At 41.3% G+C, this 15,014-nt stretch overlaps 1 protein-coding gene across 2 annotated transcripts in view; it reads left to right on the top strand.

Moving 5' to 3' along the window:
- slc4a11 (solute carrier family 4 member 11) overlaps positions 1-15,014 on the top strand; it is a 99,885-nt gene that overhangs the window by 3,956 nt on the left and 80,915 nt on the right. The gene's annotated exons all lie outside the window — the stretch shown is intronic.

Below are 15,014 nucleotides of genomic sequence, written 5' to 3'. Positions count from 1 at the left end.
AACTGCCATACCAGGCGGTGATGCAGCCAGTCAGGATACTCTCGATGGTGCACCTGTAGAAGTTGCAGAGTATCCTGGAGTCCATGTTGAACTTCCGCAGCCAGCGGAGGAAGAAGAGCCGCTGTCGAGCCGTCTTGGATATGACCCTGGTGTGATGTGTCCATGTCAGGTCCTCACTGATGTTTACCCCGAGGAACATGAAGCTGCTGACTCTCTCCACAGGAGTCCCGGCGATGGTGATGGTTGTGTGTGCCTCTCTCTGCCTCTTCCTGTAGTCCACAATCAGCTCCTTTGTTTTGCTGACGTTAAGATGGAGGTTGTTGTCCTGGCACCAAGATGTCAGGGCTCTGACCTCCTCTCTGTACGCCGCCTCGTCACCGTCTGTGATCAAGCCGATGACGGTCGTGTTGTCAGCAAACTTGATGATGGTGTTGGAGCTGTGTGTGGCCACGCAGTCGTGCGTGAACAGGGAGTAGAGGAGAGGGCTGAGCACACAACCCTGAGGGTCTCCAGGATTGAGGGTCAAGGTGGAGGATGTGATGTTCCCCATCCGCACTGCCTGGGATTTGCCCGTCAGGAAGCTCAGGATCCAGTCACAGAGGGCGCTGTTGAACCCAAGGTCCCTGAGCTTAATGATGAGCTTGGAGGGCACAATGCTGAAATGTAGTCAATGAACAGCATTCTCACATAAGTGTTCCTCCGAAGAGCCTTTTCATTTTTCAAACTGTTTTCCAATCTAAGGTTTAAAAAAAAAATAAAACTTGGAAATAAATGTTAGTCAGTTACCTTACCCAAGGTTTTAAACATATATTCAGTATTCTGCTAACTCTCCTTTTATAAATATAAAGCAACAGACATTGTGTACGTGTGATCAGGGAACATCTGGTTTCAAGGCTTTATTGGTCATATGCACAGCATATACAACGTATATGTTGGCAATGAAAATCTTATGTTGCGTGCTCCTCCAACAACTCAACATACATGGTGCAAAACACTAAGATGTGGAGTTGTTGAGGCGCTCGAGACATCTGTGGTGTTTTGCAGCTCACCTTCACTGCCTCCTCTGTCTGTCTGAAGTAACAGTGTCAGTTGTGTGTGCATGGACGCGTGGGAATTTGGTTCAAAGTGTTAATTGTTTGTTGAGTGTCATTCATTATTGGCTGTCTGGCAGGACTGCAGTAGATTCAAGTAGCGACTGGTGAAGACATTAATCAATCAGCTCAGACAGAGTGACTCACTCAGTTTCCAGCTCCTGCAGCCGCTTTTAGAAACACTCTCCATGTTAAACAGAAGAATCATCGTGTCTCGGTTAAAACAGTAAAGGTTTGATAAGAAAGATGCACCTGATAAAAGAGAACAGAATCTTAGTTTAAATGCATCAAGTCTGGAAAAGTGTGCAACAAACAGCTGGTCACTTATGTTTTATGTTTCAGTCTCATGAGCTACTTGATTAAGCAAATCATTAATACGTACAATATAATAACCTTAAGCAGCTGAAGGTCGATTATCTTAGCCTACTGTAAATCCAGAAAAGCAAATGTTATTGGTTCAGTTCAGTTGATTTGCAGGTGAGAAGCCTTGTAGATTCAAACAGGGCAACATCATTTCAATATCAAGTAGGCTCTTCTTGACATTGAAATACAGTATGATCACTATGAAGCTTTTAATCAATTGTACGAAAATCCATCTAATATTTTTTATCAATTTCCGTTCGAACCTTGGCTTGTTTGAGCCACTCGAGTATGAAAATCTGCTGCTTATTCCTGTTTTGCATCATTGAAACAGTTATTATTTGTATGTAATACTGACAAAACAAAACTTTTAAGACCTTCAACCGTCTCCCTGAGAAACGGGAATGGATATTTCTCACATTTTCCTGAAGAAAATGAAGAATTTGTAGAAAAATCCCCAAAATAGTCGCCCTAGACTACATGCAACGCTAGACTCTTTATCCCTTTTGCCAAATTAAATCTGCCACCCTAATTCTGCGGCAAAAACATTGGGTTATTTCAGAAATATTATAGACATTACTGCTCAGTCTGCAGTATTCCTCCCGTTTAAACGGCACTTTGTTTTTCTGGGTGCATAAATAAGAATGATGTTACAATCGGTTCAGGAAACTGGCACAGTGATAGATTCGGGTCAGTTTCCATGCGTGTGTGTGCGGGAGTGAGATCATGCATATTGTTTGATTGTGTCTGTGTGTTTGTGTGCGGTTTCGTGACGGACACGTTTTGTTATTCTCCTTGGCGAGCAACACTTGGCCAGCGTCTGAAAAGGGACAATGCAGGGCAGGAGCCAGTCAGCAGGAGAGGAAATCCCACCCTGTGTTTGTCCACTCACTGTGTCTTTGCTGTCTTCCTGCTCCCGGCACAATACAACAAGGTGCCCTTTGCAGTTTTTATTGCAGCCTTTTTAATGCTCTCTCTAGGTGCTCAGAATCTCAAAGCTTACCGCAGACAGAGAGTTCAAAAGCACGCTCGCTTCAAGCAACGGCGTCTTTTCAAAAAGCTTAATCTATTTTCATAAAAGTGACATGCACTCTTCGCAAACGTATTAATAGCACAAAGCAGGAGACTGTAGACTTGGCTGATGAAATGAAACACTTCTGCAGACTTGATTCTGGAAGATGAACATCAGGAAATTAGGATTTTCACTAAAAGAGATGGGGAGTGATTTTGAAATTAATTCTTTAACCATCAGATAAAGTGAGGAGCACATGCAGTTTTAATACCAGTGTTATTAGAATGAATCTACAATAATTACGGCTTTTTTTAAGGATGGAATGAAATACAGCCCTTCCTTTCATCTACTTATATCCACATCTATCATAGATTTCTTTAAAATGAATACTGTCTTGACTCAATCAGTGCATCAGTGACAATATCTTGCAATAAGAACAGTTTCAATGCCACTTTGAATTAGGTTTAAACCACATTTCCAAGCAGATCCCAGCTCTGAAGTGTTGCAGTAGTGTTTTGGTGTGGTCCTCGTGTAAGAGTGAGTGATTTACAACGAGGGCAGAGGCGGCAGGATGATCCGTGCTGCTGATCGGACCGTTTCACTATCTCGCTTGAAAGTTAAAAGTGCTTGTGTCAGCATTGCTTCCCCATAAGGGCTTTAGGAAATGTAAAGACAACAAACATTTCCTGTGGAGAGGTGTCTGTGTCTGTGTGTGTGTGTGTGTGTGTTGTCTGTGTGTGTGTGTGTGTGTAAAGGGTATCTCACTGAAGAAGAAAAACATGTAGGGGAAACGGGAGGTCAGAGGGCACGGCGGCTATCTTCAATTCAGTGCGGCCTCTAATCTCTGCACATTTCTTTATCCGAGAAGTCCAAGATCAGGTAGCCCTCTGTGATATACTATTTTTTGAAGCTGTGCACCTTACTTACTCACTATGGTTTGGACTATAATACATATCTTTAAACCTACATGTTATACTCGTTTGCACACATATTTAGCTTTAAAATTTGAACCTTGAAAGGAAAGTAATCTTACTTTTTACCATTGGTTTTTACTTATTTAGTTATATGTTTAATAACGAGTGCTTGCCTATTTATTTAAGTTAGGCTTTTGAATTGACATGTTTTATTTGGCGAGTCTTCTCTTTTTCCTTTGTCCTTTACTTGCACTATACTTTTGCTGCTGCAAAGTCGTAAATAAAGGATTCCTGATTCTGTTAAAAACAATGCAGAGTATATTCTTGTATGAAACTACAGTAGTGTATCTGAGCCTCTGTAGCTTCCAGCAGAGGGCAGTGTGTGTGTGTGTGTGTGTAAGTGTGTGTGTTTGTGGGTCTTTGTCCCACAGAGCAACAATTTACCCTTTTACAGATGGTGTATTTTGATGAGATTCAAAAATATTTTGCTTGGAAATCCTTCGTCATGCTTAGCCTTCGTCTGCATTGCAGCGATTGAGTGAGTAAGAGAGTGCCTCACACCAAATGTATTTCATGTAATTCTGTATTTGCACAGGACTGAGATCTTTTTGTATCCCCTATGTGGCTCCAATATATCAAACTTGTTTGAGCAATTAGTATTCGATTTGCACCAGAGAGACATTTATCCTCTTTTTTATTTGCCATTTATTACCCTTTCCTTCCACTGCCGACTTAGTTTCCCCTTGGGTATTAATAAAGGCCACCTTTATTTTGACATTATGAAGAATATTTATGGGGTTAGTGGGAGCCGAGGAGTTTGAGGAGTGTGTTTATGTCAAATGTGAGAGCCCGTGGGAATACCCGGACAGGGAAAGTGAATAAAAACCAGTCAGCTGCCCTTGAGCAAGAATGACTGTTGCATGAGAATGAGTGTATGCTGTTAGCTGCTGAGAAATGTGTGTGTTCAGTCAGCCTTCCCTGCTCAGATGAGGGTTGAAACCTCCCCACTACGCTTCTCATTTTGTATCTCGGGCCGTTATGTCGTGCAGGTTTCCAGGACAGTTTATTCTAAGTGAGACGAGTGGGATTTACTGTGTGGCACTTTGCCGGGGCGCCGTGTTGTTGGGGATTGATTCTGTCAAACGTCACGCCACCTGGCATCCATTATTTTCATGCCGAACAAACAAGTTTACTAAAACACACAGTCATTTGTGACAAGATGCTCCCACACCAGTACTGGTTAGCTCGCTGTTCTAGGGTTGGGAATAGAGTTGTCTCAATATAGTGGGTTTAGGGACTTTTTAAGTACTGTAGAATTATTTTGTCTGATCTATTTAATTTTTGCACAGGACTGATGCATTTGAGGATGCTTATTGAAATGCCAAGTTAGTTTAGTATTGGTACAGAAACCATTAGGTTCAATAATACTTGCCTTCAAACAAGAAATAGCCCGATAGGACAGGACTTCAGTGTGAATGGTCTACTGGTCATGTTAGTAACCCCGAGCTGTCTATTAAGGTGTGTTGCCGACACCATGTCCACATAATAACATTTAAAAAACGTTCAACAAGATTTGTGTAGATTAAAATCTTCTGGTTTATTTGTTTGAATCAAATGTCCTGATTTAAATAGAAGTGCTGCATTTCTTTAAAGAAAAGTGCACTGGCTTGAACTCATTAATCCAAAGACGCTAGAAAATATTGACATATAACGTGGTGACTCAATGAAATTCTCCTTATTCTTACTCTATTAATTAAAAGGGCGCTGTCTTCACATCACTGAGTAAGTTCATGAATGTGGTGGACGTATGCAGATCAACCGCTTACCGTATCTGCACACAAGCAACTGGCAGCACATCATCAGCGTAATTGGATTGCATTTCATAGGGAAAACAATTAACTTAGTAATAAAATCAATCCGTACATAGCCTATGACTCAATCAATTTAACTCAAAAGATAAATCCTACCAATACATGTGCTGATTTGTGTTTAGTTGCAGTTTAGAGGGATTGACAGGAAGTAGGCTATAAGGATTTCCTGTTGTCCTGAGTTTATGTTGCACTGAAGCAGCAAACTTCAGGACAATGGAAGGTGAGAGAGCACCAAACCCTCCTCTGCCCGCTGAGTGACAGCGAGGACTAACATCTCAATACTGCAGTTTACGGTATTACATGTAACATTTTAGCCTAGAAGCTGTGAGACCTATGTTTTGTAGCGTTGTGTGCATAGGCATCGAATTGCATTTCTTCCAATGGGTGCTCAAAATGTACTGTAGATACGTGTTTGAAAAAAAGTCTACTCAGAATTTCTGTGATATATAAATGTAAGGTGATATTGCGACTACAGTACAGTCACAGCGTAAGACAATCAAGCCATATTTTAACGGTACACTTTTTTCTAGCTCCAAAGAAACTCTGATTTTAAACGTGGAATTTTATTTTCACTGCTTCACATTACCACATTCACCAATACCTACCAGTGTGATAAAAGGTACCCACTTCCCACACATGTATGTTTAATTATGTGTGTCGATATACCCCCTTCCACGGATGTGTGTGTTCACCTGTGTCATCTCGGTTACATTGAGCCGTTTTTGCCTGAGAGAACATAATCAAATTTTTCCTCTCCAAATTAAATCTGTAGCTGGTTTGTGACCTGAAATATGCCCTGATCCCCTGGGTAATACTTACAGCTCTGCACTGCATGCTGCCACACACACACACACACACACACACACACACACACACACACACACACACACACACACACACACACACACACACACACACACACACACACCCATACAGTGGGAATTGCGGGAGGGTACATTCTGATAGCTCCTGCATTGATGTGTGGGGGGCAGCAGAGGAACAAGAACCAGCTGCTCCCCTCATCCTCCTTCTCCTCTTCCTCTTTCTTCTTCTCCTCCTTCTCATCATCTTTCTCCTCCTCCTGTTTCCTTCTGTGATCTCTCCTTTCTCCTCCTTGCTGGAGCCGCTGTTATGATTATCACCGTGCCTCTCTCTCTTCCTGTGCCAGAGAACGGCACAAACAACAACATCATCAACAAAGATGACGCGGAAGATAAAAAAACTCACACACACACACACACACACACACACACACACACACACACACACACACACACACACACACACACACACACACACACACACACACACACACACACACACACACTGACAAACAGAAAGATAAATGCCTACACCTGCAGACACTGAGGTGTAGTTAACCACACACACACACACACACACACACACACACACACACACACACACACACACACACACACACACACACACACACACACACACACACACACACACACACACACACACACACACACACTCGGCTGCTAATGAAGGTTGTTCCCAGTCAGAAGGAGGGAGCAGGATTCCCTCACTGATTAATGACTCATTGAGGCAATGGCTGTCGCTGTGTGTGCATCATTACTTGCCGTGCTGTACAACCATCAATACCACAGCACTGCAGGCGCCGCTACCTTATGAGCCCCACGGCTTCTCAAACAGGGTCAACAGGATTTAAAATCACCGAGTGAAAAGTCCTCACACCGGTGCAGAGGCCTGTTGGCATCCTAATGAGCTGTACACCACATCCTGACATCTGGCACAAGGACAAAAGGACACAACACACACTGCGGTCGGTGCGATACTGGACTACAAATCAGTTAAATCACATAATTTCTGCCTCCCGGTGCTCAACAGGGTTTCATATTGGCAAAAGGACCGTGCACTCAGAGCTTGCAGTTCATTTTTAAATGTTTTTTATTCGTGACAATGACTGGAGAGGGAAATGACAGATGCTGGGTTGAGAAAAGCCACTCATTTATATGCTCAACCAACAAGAGGATAAACAACTCTGTTGACACTTTAACTTATAATGAAGTTGTGTCAGAGGGAGCAGTTGTTAACCAGGTGTTTCCCCATCAAAACAAAAGGACATTAAACCCTGGCTGCTCTTTCAAGCTCGATTCTCTTGCAGTTTTTATGTCGCCTTCGTCGCTGCATTATGCAACTAACCAGCCACATTCACCCAGTTCTGCTGAGACAATGTCTAATGTAGCATCAACTGTATATACAAACAGTGTCCCAGCTGCTGTCCTTCTGCTAACTCCTGTCCCCAACTCACCAGAGCAGCCACATTGAACCTGTAAAAAAAACACAACGACTTAACCTAAATCCTGCTTCTGCTTGGCTTGACTTTAAATAGACTGAATATTTAACTGCTGTTTTTGCATATTGATGTATGCCACCTTGGGCATTAGGAAATTATGATGAATACTTTTTATCTTTTATTCATGAGTTGGAACTGTGCTTAAAGAGGCCCTACTATGCTCTTTGGGGTTTTCCCTTTCCTGTAGTGTGTAATAAAGCTTTCTGTGCATGTAAATGATCTTTCTTTACTTCCTGAACATAGTGACATCACTTCGTTTCGCTCGCGCTTCTATTGGCTAGTGCTCCAACGCATTGTACGTAAGGGGGCGGGACAAGCGGTTGACCAATCACAACAGCTAACCAAGAGGCACTCCAGGACAGGCAGTATGAGGAAAAAATAATGCACTTTTATTACATTAAGGCAGGTAAACATGTCAGAGTAGAGACATATGTACCTAAAAATGAGCAGAATAGGGAATATTTGTGTTATGTACTGTAATAAGAAAGCAGATGAATAAAACTGTATTTCCGTATAAAACACACACTACAGTGTTGACATATTGTACGGCTTTATTTGCATTGTGGGACTCGCTGTTAAACCTGTTTGTGGTTAGCTCCGGCCCGCTGTTTAGGAAAGGTGTACACCACAGGTCCGTGTTGAAAATTATGGTGGAATTTTGTCTTGAAGTACAGATCATTTTACATCCATTGATTCCGGTATGGTTTATTCCCAAAATACCAATCAAGTTAAGATATTATTTACACCTTTTAGACATGATTTATGTTATGCTCATTTTCCTTTTAGTGACGAAGAAATAAACAGTACTGAAAACCCCCTGATTGTTACACTCTGTCACACACTGTTTACACACGTACTGCTTTTTTTTGTGGCCGTATTTCTTGCCTGTTTTTATTGAAGCAGTGTGGGGGGGGGGGGCAGGGAGAGACATACGCAGTAAAGACGGTTCTGGCAGGACTCAGTCCACGACCAGCAGGGGGGTATTATGTGGTTCCATATGCAGGGGTCCTAACTGCTAAACTCACTCTGTGCACCGTATTGCTTATATAGTGGTTAAAGCTGTTCACAAGTGGTGATTCATCACTCACTATCACACACACACACACACACACACACACACACACACACACACACACACACACACACACACACACACACACACACACACACACACACACAAATCAAGCTGTTAGGCCCTGGGAGTCCATTCCCACCGCAGTCTCATAGCTGCTGTTGATGAAGAGCCGCAGAGTCGCCCGAGGGTCGTTCCATGTGCTCTCTCACTCACCTGAAAATGAAATTTGATCTCTGTTTTTTTTACACACGGAGACGTCCCTCTCCAGGTATTTGGTAGAACCCCTCTTTACTGCAGCGGGTATCGCTCTGAGCAGAAACAAGAAGCAGACCCGGCTTAAACCCTCAGCTGGAGTCTAATGCTTGATGGGATTTTCTTTTAGAGAGCGAGGGAGGCTGACAGCAACATACACATATATACAGTATCTTACATTTATCTTTGCAAAAATTACTTTAAGCATTTACAACTTTGTAAGAAGAGTAAAAAGCCTTCGTTTCGCTGCATTGAGTGGCTAAGCTCGGCACACTACTAATCGAGGGCTGTGACAGACATTCATTTATCAATGGTTAAATGGAGAAAGTATTACGAGTAATCATTTACTTAACATAATGTCAGAAAGTAGTTAAAATTGCCCAGGAAAGCTAAGTGATATCTTATAAATACTTGCTTTTCATGATTAAGATTCAAAGCAAAAGCATCACATCAATATCTGAGTGGTTCTGCACTCTAGTCGATTAAGTCCTAATCTGGTCAATAGATCAGTGTGGGGGCAATGACCTTTACCAGAATCCCAGCGATTACAGTTACTTCACAAAGGAGAGACTCTCTTTTTATTTATGTATTTTGAACTATTGTAAGATGCTGCATGATGCACTTCCATAATAGCCCTTTCTCATTTCTCAATTTTCGCCTCCTCGACTCCTCAGTTCAGAAGTTTGAAAAGAAAATCAAAAAGTGGGAATTTATAAAAGTCGAAATTTAGAAAAAAAAGTCTGAAATTTGAAAAAATAATCAGACATTTAGAAAACAATCTATACATTAGATTTATTTATTTTTTTAGAAGAAGATGATTAGGGCCACATGAAGAAGGAGTGAGAATAATGAGAAAGTAGTGGGACATTTTTAAAAGTCGAAATTTAGATTTTCTTTTCTCGAATTTCAATTGGAGTTTATAAAAAGCCATCACATAATATCACTCCAAAAATAACATGACATTTTGTATGATGTCTGATTTCCAAAATAAAACACCTTTCGAAATCTCACATATGACCTATCGTCCCTCTGTTTTTAGATAAGAACAATTATAAAACGGTCCATAATCAAAGAACCATTTCATTTCAGGCTTGCCACTCAGATAATATCAGGACATTCTTTAAATCCCTGGGTGAAGATTGAAATTAGCCACCAGCCATGAGATATGTCTTAGTCTTCTTATTTAGTACATATTTCTTAATTAAAGTTCCAATGTATATCAATATTTTAGGTATGTTTAAGGTATATTTGTTGTTGACAACTATGAGTAAGCGTTTTTATTTTGAAGGCAGTTTTTACAGGCCTGTACCATAGTGCATAGGATATACGCGCACCGCAGTACAACGTGGGGGCTGGCTTGACCGTGTTTTTATATCTATATATAATTTAAGATGTCTACAGGAAATATTTCTCCCCCGACGGCTGTCCGCATCTGTAGCCTGTTATTGTCTCATTAGGCCACGTTGTGAATGAATTAAAAGTAAATATATAAATTGCCATGAACACAGTGCTGCTGTGCCTCCTGTCAGCATTAATGGACGTCGCTTCAGAAGGACCGCTCAGAGGAGAGGATTTGTCATTTCTCTAAACGCCTGTTGCTTCCACTCCTCTCTCCTCGGTTCCCCTCCTCGACTCCTCCACTCACATCTCTTGTGGGCGGGACTAAGACGCGAGGAGTCGAGGAGAGGAAAACTGAGAAATGAGAAAGGGCAATTGTGTCTGCCTGGTGAAACGGTGTTGTTGTGCACGGCAGGGATCTACCAAAAAGCACTTTACTGTACTTTCCCTTAGCCCTCAAAATGGATAAAAGCATTGAACAACAAAAAAATAGGACCCCGGTGTTCAGGATGTTCCTCTACCAAAGCATTAACTTCAGTCAAATGAAAATTGGGACAGAGATTAAAATCTTCAGGGTTGACCCTCTGTCCACTTTGACTTAAAGTAAGTGGACAGTAAGTGTTTGGTGTCAGGGCCAGTTGTACTCGACATACGGCGGTGGCAGGTAACGTGACGCCTCCTGTGCCCTCCTGTCTTTGGTTTTCAACATCCTGAGGAGCACCACTCGAGGTTATTTGAAGATGAATTAATGAAAGGCTATCATTGTTCCTTGGTCAAACACGGAAGTTGCTTTTAGTTTTTTTTTTACATCTGTGTTGTACTGGCGTCTGGTTTCTGGCTACGCTGGCAGCTTTAATTAGTGAAAAAAATTGTTGAATATTTCTGTTTACATAACTCTCCCCTTTTCCAGTCTTATGATATTTGGACAGCGAGGGCCAACACTCTCTCTCCCTCTAATGCGTCACTCAGTCTCAGCTAAAACAATATTGTTATAAGAAGAGAAATGGCCGAATAATACAAACTAATTATTGTATCCTTTTGTGGATAGAGACCCAGTTTAATAAATCAGCGTGATTGATATTCGCTGCAAAGTTTAGCCAAGTCTATTGGACTTTTCATCGACCTATTTAACAGAAAAATGTGAAACTTTGAAAGTTATTTTAAACCATTTACCATTAGTTTGTTCAGGCAGTTTAGTTTTGACTGTAAAATATTCTAAATTGTAATAATGGGATGAATCTACAGAACTTTGGGGCTTTACTGAGTTTCCCCTCATTCGTTTGTTGTCTAGCCTGCAACTTTAATGTTTTCGTTTACTATTTTCATTTAATCCCGTAGCAGGGAGTTTTTTTTATCAGTAAAACAACTCAACACTACCTCCAAGAGCAAAAAGACACATTTGACGTCTAGTTGGTGAGTATAGTGGAGCATTAAGGAGCTAAAGAGACATGTATTTCCCTTGAAATACGACTCCATATCCAGGATATAGTTGCCGTGTGAATGCCGCATATGCAAATAAGCAGTTATTTTCTTAACTATCAGTTGCTCTGGGTTTAAAATAAACACATGCGGAGGTTATTTATGGAAGCAGCAACCATGCTGAAAAGAGGATTTTAGACAGGATGGTAAGATATGGTAGGTTAAGTTTGACATGACCCTTGACCTCTGGCAGTCACCTGAAAAGTCTTTGGTAGGCACTGAGCTGATCATCCACGACAAAACAAGTTCAAGACTGAAAGAAAAAGAGATAAATGACTAACCAGCAGTATGATTTTAAGTCAAATGTAAAAGCAAAGGAAGGTTTTAGGTTGAAACTAATGCCAGTAAAGCAGGGGTGTTGTATAACGTGGGTACAGCTGTTCTTTAAAGATCTTTCTGGCTTCAGTAAAAACAAAGATAGAAACAGATGCAAACACAACCTCAAGCTTCCAAGCATCACTTCAAGCTCCATGTTGTTCCTCCATCTCACTCACTCTTATTGACATTTACAGGGACATGTGTTGCGATGTAGCGCTGCTGTTTGTTCTACTACAGTACACCTGGGTTGCAGGTTTGCGTTGGGTGAGAACAATTGAATTTTCCTCCTGGGGGGAACGCGCCCCGGTGCGCTGACTGACGCATTTGCCCTCGCAGTGCCTAACAGTTTTTATGCAAAGCAGACCCACCGGCCATACCACGCACAGTGATGTTGTATATGCTGCCTTATGCAAATGAGAGACCTTTCACAGAGCATTTACATCAGGGTGGGAAATTAACTTTTTGAGCCAGTTGTATCCTTGTCTGGCTCCGGTAGAATTACATACCCAATCAAACTGCTTATAATTAAATTACAAGGAGGCAACCGCTCAAATCTAACACTATAAATGTAAATCTGACTCTCATCTTGAGTATGTTTCTTGAGGACGCCCTACTAGGCTTTTTTTGTAGTACGTTATATAGGTTTCTCCCCCCCCGACCCCGCCTGAAACGCCTCCATTGGACTCCTTTGTTTACTTCCTTAACATAGTGACATTACTTTGTGCAGTCGTGCTCCTATTAGCTAGCGCTCCTACACATTATACGTGATAGACTAAGGGGCGGGACATCTCTAAGGTATTGTCCAATCACAACAGAGCCGACCAGCTAACCAATCAGAGCAGGTCTGGTTTCAGACAGAGGGGGAACAGAGGTGATGCATCACAGGCAGTACGAGAAAAATAAAGAGCTTTTTGAACATTAAAGTGTGGAGACATGTCACGGTAAAGATACAAGATACAAATATGAACCTGAAAATTACAATTAAAGGGCCCCTTTAAGTTTCAAGTGACATCATGAAGCATTGTTATTACTCAATCATCTGTGAGTCCATGTTTGTATTGTTCAAGCAGCTCGGCTCAGCAGCTTTTTAAATACTTTGTGAACATTTGTTATTTTTTGTTCTTGTTCCCTTTCTTCTTCTCGTCACTAAAAAAATGCCCCCTCCCCAAAAATATAAGCGTTTCTGGTGATCATTTTGTGTAGCTTAGCAGGTTTATAAGGCGGTATTGCATGCTGCGAACTTCAAACAAAACCAAACTCATTATTATAATAACCAAAAGCCTTCAGCCTACAGCAGCAGTTATCTTGTAAAACAGTAAATGGGCGGTTCCATCTCCTACAGTGATGGTCCAGGAACGTTTCCATGTCTACAACTTCTTCATAGTGCTTCGTTATCTGCAAGGGAACATTATAGTTTCTGTGTGCTGGCTTTCAGGTTCAGGACTACATATTATTTGTAGGTTTTGTAATTGTTCTAATTGTCCAAATCCCAGTTTTTTTTTTTTAATAGACCTACATTTTCCATTTGAGAAGCTTCCAGGCAAGAAAAGCATCTCAGCTGCTGGCTCCAAAAGCTTAATGTCAAGCCCTGCATAAATGACCAGAAGATGTTTTGTTTGTTTGAGTCATCCTGAGGGGAGGGGGGCAGGATGACCTGTTTCCAGGATGACCTGTTTCCAGGATTATGACCTTTCACGTCAAAACAATTTGCTCTGAAGTTACATTGCTTGTATGTTGCCTGATAGGGGTCAAAGGAAGGTGAAAGCGGAATACCTGATGCATATCCAGCACAAAGAGGCTTTTGGTGGGCGTTTTGTGCACTATTCATTCCTTTCTGAGCATTCAAATGTGGCTAAAGACTAACAACTGTTCAAAGTGTATGTTCTTTAGGACACACTGTCACTCAACGATTGGATTTGTGTGTTCAAAATGACTGCAATTAAACCAGGAATCTGAAATCTGGACAGAGTTGTGGTTACCTGTCACCATGCATGACTGCATTGGGCCACTGAATGCGGAGGTGTCAACACAAATCTAATCCCAGACCCTGTCACGTTCGCTAGGCATGATGGACAACTTGGTGCTTTTTTGCCATCATTTACACGTGGTGTACAACTGGTGCCAGGTAACTAAGCTCTGACTTTGACTCTGTCTCTTTTCATGGATGCCAAACCCTTGCATTGATGTTCTTTTGAATGAAAACTGTAAGTCGGTCTTGATCGAGACAGAGCAGACAGAGAAAAGGCATGACAACAAAATGTGATGATGCATACAAACAACTAGTCCCCCTGAAAAGATCAGAATTTAAAAAACTATTATAATTATTGATTTCATTGTTTGTTGGTTTTTTGAAAAATTAAGAGAGTACTCCAAATTGTTCTTATGTGTGGCAGCCATTCCAGTGTCTGATGAATTTCAACACAGAGAAACATTGTCAGTAGTTTATAGAATACAATAATAACCTTTTTCTTTTAACTCAAAGACATTTCTATAAAATAGTAAAACAAGAGAACATGATAATGCTGAAGTTGTCTCCTAGTTTTTTCCACGACTGTATATATATGTCTCAACATTTTAGAAAAACACACATTTCCAGAGAAAGTGATTTCAAGCTTTTCAAGCCGGGTTGAAAGTTAGGAAATGTGTCAGGCTTAGGTTTGTCTGGATTGGTTTGAGTTCATCTTTAATACATTCCGGTGAAAAAAACATTGCAGAAAAAGGCAAAGCAATACTAAAAGTGAGCATAGATGTGTTCATGTTTTTGCAAAACGATCACACAATTGCGACATCACACTCTGTTCTTATCAACGTTGCATTCTTGGTTTGAAATCGTCTTAACTCAAACCAGTATCAGGGTACAAGTTCAGACGTAGGACGTTATCACGGAGAGAGATCAGCTCACTCTAGTTCGGTGAGTTTTGGACAAAGGACAGGAGAAGATGAGATGATAAGGCGAAAAAAAA

The sequence above is a fragment of the Eleginops maclovinus genome, chromosome 19, assembly GCF_036324505.1.
Source record: "Eleginops maclovinus isolate JMC-PN-2008 ecotype Puerto Natales chromosome 19, JC_Emac_rtc_rv5, whole genome shotgun sequence".
In the NCBI taxonomy this organism is placed as follows: Eukaryota; Metazoa; Chordata; class Actinopteri; order Perciformes; family Eleginopidae; genus Eleginops; species Eleginops maclovinus.
The sequence above is the reverse complement of the archived record's forward strand: the minus strand, read 5'-3'. Positions and strand labels throughout refer to the sequence as shown.